Consider the following 7,118-nt stretch of genomic DNA (forward strand, 5'->3'; position numbering starts at 1 on the left):
TTTTTTTTTTTTTTTTGCCAGGGCCACCTGCGGAATATACTCCTTTGAGCCACAGGCACCACCCTACAATTGTTCAGAGGATTCCTTTATTGTCTTTTTAATGCTTATTGTTTTTTTTTGCATATTCCCTGTTTGGATATTCTTAAATTCTAGATATTCCCTCTTTTACTGGCAGTGTTGGTAATTTGTGTAATAGTTTCTCTTTTTGTCCCTCTTGGTTGCTGTACCTAGGAATTTAGAAATAGTATTAAATTTTCTTTTTCCTCTTTTTCTCTTTAGGCCTTGCAGATGGCCTACTTATATATATTGTATGCTTATGTTTTCAGTACTTTCCCCCCCAGTTTCCAAATATCCATCTTGTAGCTTTTTTTTCAGCTTAAAGAACTTCTTTTAACATTTCTAGTAGTGTTTATCTGTTGGCAACAGGTTCTTTCTGCTTTTGTTTATTTGAGAATATCTTTTTCTTTTTCTTTTTTTTTTTTAGTTTTTGGCTGGGGCTGGGTTTGAACCGGCCACCTCTGGTATATGGGGCTGGTGCCCTACTCCTTTGAGTCCCAGGCACTGCCCAATTTGAGAATATCTTTATTTCATCTTCAATCTTTTTTGTTTTTTGAGACAGAGTCTTTGTCGCCCTCAGTAGGGTGCCCTGGTGTTATGCTCACAGCAACCTCTAACTCTTGGGCTCAAGCGATTCTCTTGCCTCAGCCTCCCGAGTAGCTGGGACTCAAGCACCTGCCACAGTGCCCAGAGTCTGGCTCTAGCTTAGACTGGTCTTGAACTCTGGAGCTCAGGTGATCTGTCCACCTCTGCCGCCCAAAGTGCTGAAATTACAAGCGTGAGCCACAATGCCTGGCCTTCATCTTTAATCTTAAAAGATATTTTTGCTGCATCTGACAATGCCCCCCCTCGCCATAATACTTTTAAAAATGTCATATTATTATCTTGTGGCTTGCTTTGTTTCTTTCTTTTCTTTCTTTTTTCACTTTGACATCCTTGGTAAAATGCCCTTGTGTCATAGCTCACAGAAACCTCACACTCTTGGGCTCAAGGAATTGTCATGCCTCAGCCTCCTGAGTAGCTGGGACTATAGGGGCCTGCCACAATACCCAGCTATTTTTAGAGGCTGGGTTTTGCTGGGCTCAGGCTGGTCTCAAACTGCTGAGCTCAAGCGTACTACCTGCCTTGGCCTCCCAGAGTGCTAGGATTATAGGTGTGAGCCACAGAGCCTGGCCTGCTTTGTTTCTGATGATAATTCATCGGTCTTGCTTCTAACTCTCTGCTCCCCTACCCCCTCACCCCCTCCCATCATCTTAAGATTTTTCTCATTGGTTTTGAGACATTTGCCATGTGCTTTCTCTTATTTCTTCTGCTTTGCATCCATTTTGCTTCTGGATCAATTGTTTTGCATTTAATTTGGACATTTTTGACCTCCTTTTTTTTTTTTTTTTTTAAAGAAACCCATCAGTTTTTGGCTGGGACGATCCATGCTCCCGGTGGAGGTGGGGGAACTGAGCTGGAGCCATGGCCAGTACAGTGGTAGCCGATGGACTAACCACGCTGCTGCAGGATTTGCAGGTCGTTACGTTTTGCAAGCCATGAAGCTTAAGGAGCCTCAAGTCAAACAAATTTTTCAGAGTTTGCCAAAATCTGCCTTTAGTGGTGGCTATTACAGAGGTGGGTTTGAACCCCAAATGACATAATGGGAAACAGCATTAATACTGGGTATGAGCCCTATTGCCAATAAAGGGAAAATAAGAGATGCTCATCGACGAATTATGCTCTTAAATCACCCAGACAAAGGAGGATCTCCTTATAGAGCAGCCAAAATCAGCGAAGCTAAAGATTTACTAGAAGTTCAAGCTAAAAAATGAAGTAAACTTATTATGAGTTTTAAGTTCATAGTTTTTTTTTTTTTTTTTTTGAGACAGAACCTCAAGCTATCCCTCCTTCACAGCTCACAGCAACCTCCAACTCCTGGGCTCAAGCGAGTCTCTTGCCTCAGCCTCCCAAGTAGCTGGGACCACAGGCGCCTGCCACAACGCCCAGCTATTTTTGATTGTAGCTGTCATTGTTGTTTGGCGGCCCGGGCTGGATTCGAACCCGACACCTTAGGTGTACGTGGCTGGTGCCTTAGCCGCTTGAGCCACAGGCACCGAGCCTTAAGTTCATATTAGTTTATGAATATGAGTGCCAACTTTTTATGACAAAATGCCTCAGAGATTCAGTTTTTAAAATGAAAAAAAAAAACCTATCAAATTTGTTTTATTTTTTTTTGTACTCAGTGAATTAACGAATTTAATGGATATTAAACTGCAAAACAATTTTATAGCTTATAAGTATAGAACATTGCCTTCACTGACTATGTCTTTAATTTTTTTTGTTTTTTGAGATAGAGTCTCACTTTCACCCTTGGTAGGGCACTGAGATGTCATAGCTTACAGCAACCTCAAACTCTTGGGCTCAAGCGATTATTTTGCCTCAGCTTCCCAAGTAACTGGAACTACAGGCACCAGCCAAAACGCCTGGCTATTTTTTGTTGCCTTGGTGTTGTTGTTGCTTAGCTGGCCCAGGCCAGGCTCGAACGCACTACCTTTGGTGTATGTGGCTGGCCCTGAAACCATGGTGCTACAGGCACCGAACCTGCCCAGCTGTTTTTAGATGCAAAGTCTTGCTCTTGCTCAGACTGGTCTCAAACCTGTGAGCCCAGGCAGTCTACCCACTTTGGCCTCCCAGAATGCTGGAATACTGGCATGAGCCACTGCACTTGGCCACCTAAAATTTTTGTCATTACAAGCCCTCTCTTGGAGTTTTAATTATACATTTATATTGGGCTGCTTAAGATTTCCCTTTTAGGCACTATGGTTTTCTTTGATTTTTTTCCCAGCTTTTCCTGTGTTATTTTTATTTTTATTTTTGAGACAGAGCCTCAAGCTGTTGCCCTGGGTAAAGTGCTATAGCATCACAGCTCACAGCAATCTTCAACTCCTGGGCTCAAGTGACTCTCCTACCTCCACCTCCCAAGTAAGGGACTACAGGCACCTACCACAAATGCCCGGCTATTTTTTGGTTGCAGCGTCATTGCTGTTTGGTGGGCTGGGCTGGATTCAAACCTGGCAGCTCAGGTGTGTGTGGCTGGTGCCTTAGCCGCTTGAGTCACAGGCACCCTGAGCCTGTGTTATTTATTTAAAATTTTTTTCCCCTATACTTCCATGTTTAGGTGCTTTTATTTTGTAGTGTCTAATCTACCCATAATCCCTTTCTAGTATATTTTTTCTACTCTAGAAGTTCCATTAGGCCTTTTTCACATCTTTCATTTTTCTGTTGAGATTCCACGTTTATTCCTTGTTTATGTTATGTTCTCGTTTAAATCTGTGAATTATAATAGCAGTTTTAAATGTTTTGTCTGGGGCCACATGTGGTGGCTCACACTTGTAATCCTAGCACTCTGGAGGCTGAGGTGGGAGGATCATCTGAGCTCATGAGTTCAAGGCCAGCCTAAGCAAGAACCTCTAAAAATAATCTGGTGCTGTGGTGGGATGCACAACACCTTGCCTGGGTGAGGCAAGAGGATTGCTTGAGCCCAAGAGTTACAGGTTGCTGTGACCTATGACACCATGGCACTCTACTGAAAGTGACAAAGTAAGACTCTGTCTCAATACTTGGTGCCTGTAGCTCAGTGGGTATGGCGCCAGCCATATACACCAGAGCTGGCAGGGTCGAATCCAGCACAGGCTTGCCAAACAGCAATGACAACTGTAACAAAAAAATAGCAAGGCGTAGTGGTGGGCTCCTGTAGTCCCAGCTACTTGGGAGGCTGAGGCAAGAGAATTGCTTAAGCCCAAGAGTTTGAGGTTGCTATGAGCCGTGTGACCCCATGGCACTCTACCCCGGGCAGAGTTTTCTTCTGCTGCTTCTAGTCTCTGATAATATTTTATTGTAAGCTGCTTTGTGATGCTATGTTGTCTTTTTTAAAACAATTTGAAGGTTTTTAATATATTCACATATATGTCCAACCATCATAGTTAATTTTAGAATATTTTCATCACTGTAAAGTGAAATCCTATGTCTCTTAGCTACCACCCCTCCATCTTATCCCCACTCCCAGACCTAGCAATCATCAATCTATTCTGTGTCTCCATGGTTGTGCGTGTTCATGTCACATTAATGCTGTCATACAATTGTATGTCACATTAATGCTGTCATACAATATGTGACCCTGTTTGTCTGGCTTAACATATTTCAGTACTTTTTTTAGTGGCTGACTGGAAGATTGGAATTCATGTGTGTGTTTATTTTTTTCTTAACCATGAAATAGGTCACACTGGGCACTTAATGTGTTTAGATGAAGAGAATACCTGTATTGGTTATTATTATTTTTTTTTGAGACAGAGTCTCACTGTTTTGTCCCTAATAGCATGGTGTCACAGCTCACAGCAACCTCAAACTCTTGGGCTTAAGCAATTCTCTGCCTCAGCCTTTCAAGTAGTTGGGACCACAGGTGCCCGCCACAACACACAGCTATTTTTTTTGTTGTTGTTGCACTTGTCATTGTTGTTTAGCTGGCCTGGGCCTGGTTCAAACCACCAGCCTTGGGCATGTGGCCAGCACTGTAACCACTGTGTTATGGTGCCCAGCCAGTATTGAATATTTTAAAAATGCTGTTATAAATCTTAAATTTATCTTCCATGTATTGCATGTAGAAATACAATTTTTTAAAAACTTGTACCCATTGGGTGGTACCTGTGGCTCAGTGAGTGGGGTGTCAGCCCCATATACCGAGGGTGGTAAGTTCAAGCCCAGGCCTGGCCAAACTGCAACAACAAAAAATAAAAATTAAAAACAAAAAAAACCCTTGTACCCATTAAAACATTGTAGTTAGGAGAGTTACATAGTATAATTACATGTTAGAAATGATGAATCTAGCCTCTGGGTAGAGATAGACTAGGAAAGGTTTAGGAATGCAAGCAGAGAAACTAATTGGAGTTTTACAGTATTCTGGGTGAGATGGTAACAACTTAGATTAGAAATTGATAGTGGAGGTGGCACCTATAGCTCAGTGGGTAGAGCGCTGGCCACATACACCCAGGCTGGCGGATTAGAACCCGGCCTGGGCCAGCTAAACAACAATGACAACTGCAACAAAAAAATAGCTGGGCATTTTGGTAGGTACCTATAGTCCCAGCTATTTGGGAGGCTGAGGCAAGACAATCGTTTAAGCCCAAGAGTTTGAGGTTGCTGTGAGCTGTGATGCCATGGTACTCTAGTGAGGGTGACATAGTGAAACTGTGTCTCAACAAACAAACAAACAGAAATTGATGGCAGAGCTAGAAAAAGGATAGGTTAGAAATTTATTTTGAAGGCATGTCTATTTAGCTGCCTGAGCAGGTGACACACTCAAAATAGGGATAATTCCAAGGATGGTTAGTTAATTAAGGGATTATTTTCAAAGATAATAAGGATGAGGTATGGGAAACCACAGTAATGTAGTCCATGTTCAGCAGCAGACCCTGTACCTCCCGAAGGACCCTGCAGGAGAGAAGAATGAGTTTTAGAGGAATAGTTGGAGGACAGAGCCAACCCAGGACAGCTTTTCAGAGAGAGCTGAGGAAGTACAGCATAGTGGGTTGAATTGTGTTCCCCAATAAGACATGTCCAAATCTCAACCCTGGTACCAGTGAATTCAACCTTATTTGGAAATTGGGACTCTGCAGCTGTAATTATAATAAGTTGAAGATGTTAATGGGATCATCTGGATTTAGTAAGGTGAGCTGTAAATCTAATGACTGGTAGTAACCTTAGAGGGGTAGAGAGATTTGAGACAGAAGAAGGCCATGTGGGCTGGGCCTGGTGGCTCCTGCCTGTAATCCCAGCACTCTGGGAAGCTGAGGTGAATTTCTTGAGCTCAGGAGTTCAAGACCAGCCTGAGCAAGAGCGAGACCCTGTCTCTACTAAAAATAGAAAAAACTAGCTGGGCATGGTGGCACATACCTGTAGTCCCAGCTACTTGGGAAGCTGAGACAAGAGGATCACTCAAGCCCCTGAGTTTGAGGTTGCTGTGAGCTATGATGATTCCATGGCACTCTACACAGGGTGTCTCAAAAAAAAAAAAAAAAGGCGGCCTCGTGAAGATGAAGACAGAAATCAAGAGCTAAGCTGTTGAAAAGCCAGGAGCCATGGAAAGCTGGAAGCATTAAGTGGAACCTTCAGAAGGGAGCTGACACTTTGGAATCTATCCTCCAGAGTTGTGAAAATATTTTTTTTTTTATTTTTGAGATAGTGTTTCACTCTGTTGCCCCAGGCAAGAGTGACCTATTATCACAGCTCACAGCAACCTCAAACTCCTGGGCTCCAGTGATTCTCTTGCTTCAGCCTCCCACGTAGCTGGGACTACAGGTGCCCACCACAATGCCTGGCTAGTTTTTTTGAGGCAGAGTCTCACTCTGTGCCTTGGGTAAAGTGCTATGGCATCATAGCTCACAGCAATCTCAATCCCTTGGGCTTGAGCAATCTTCTTGCCTCAGTGTCGCAAGTAGGTGGGACTACAGGTGCCCAGTACAATATCTGGCTAGTTTTTCTATTTTTAGTAGAGACAAGGGTCTTTCTCTCGCTCAGGCTGGTCTCAAACTCTTAAACTCAAGCAATCCACCTGCCTCAGCCTTCCAGAGTGCTTGGGATTACAGGCATGAGCAGGGGTCCTCAAACCTTTTAAACAGGCGGTTGGTTTACTGTCCCTCAGACCATTGGAGGGCCAGACTGTGGGCCCAGGACGAGTCGGCTGCTGAGCAGGACAGGCAGTGGTGGCAAAAACACCCGGCAGGCCGGATAAATGTCCTCGGCAGGCCGCAGTTTGAGGACACTTGGGCATGAGCCATCGTGCTTGGCCATAAGTTTCTGTTTTAGCCTCCCACTTTGCAGTAATTGTTGCACTAACACTAGGAAATGAATACTGTATGTGTCCTAACTTCACTGTCCTTCCTTATGTCTTTGAGAGTTTGATGTTCTCAAAACCAAACTGACAATCAGAAGGTTAAGGGAATCTATTTGTAAGAACCACTCAGGTCACCTCCAGTAGTAGAACAGGGTGGCAGAGGTTAAGGAGTAAATCTTTTTTTTTTTTT

At 43.5% G+C, this 7,118-nt stretch overlaps 1 protein-coding gene and 1 pseudogene across 1 annotated transcript in view; both read left to right on the forward strand.

Annotated features, from left to right (window-relative positions):
- ZYG11A (zyg-11 family member A, cell cycle regulator) overlaps positions 1-7,118 on the forward strand; it is a 60,115-nt gene that overhangs the window by 6,229 nt on the left and 46,768 nt on the right. The window lies entirely within an intron of this gene.
- Positions 1,522-1,871, forward strand: LOC100955143 (annotated as a pseudogene).

Source organism: Otolemur garnettii, unplaced genomic scaffold (assembly GCF_000181295.1).
Source record: "Otolemur garnettii isolate 467f Iridium unplaced genomic scaffold, OtoGar3 scaffold00066, whole genome shotgun sequence".
Lineage (NCBI taxonomy): Eukaryota > Metazoa > Chordata > Mammalia > Primates > Galagidae > Otolemur > Otolemur garnettii.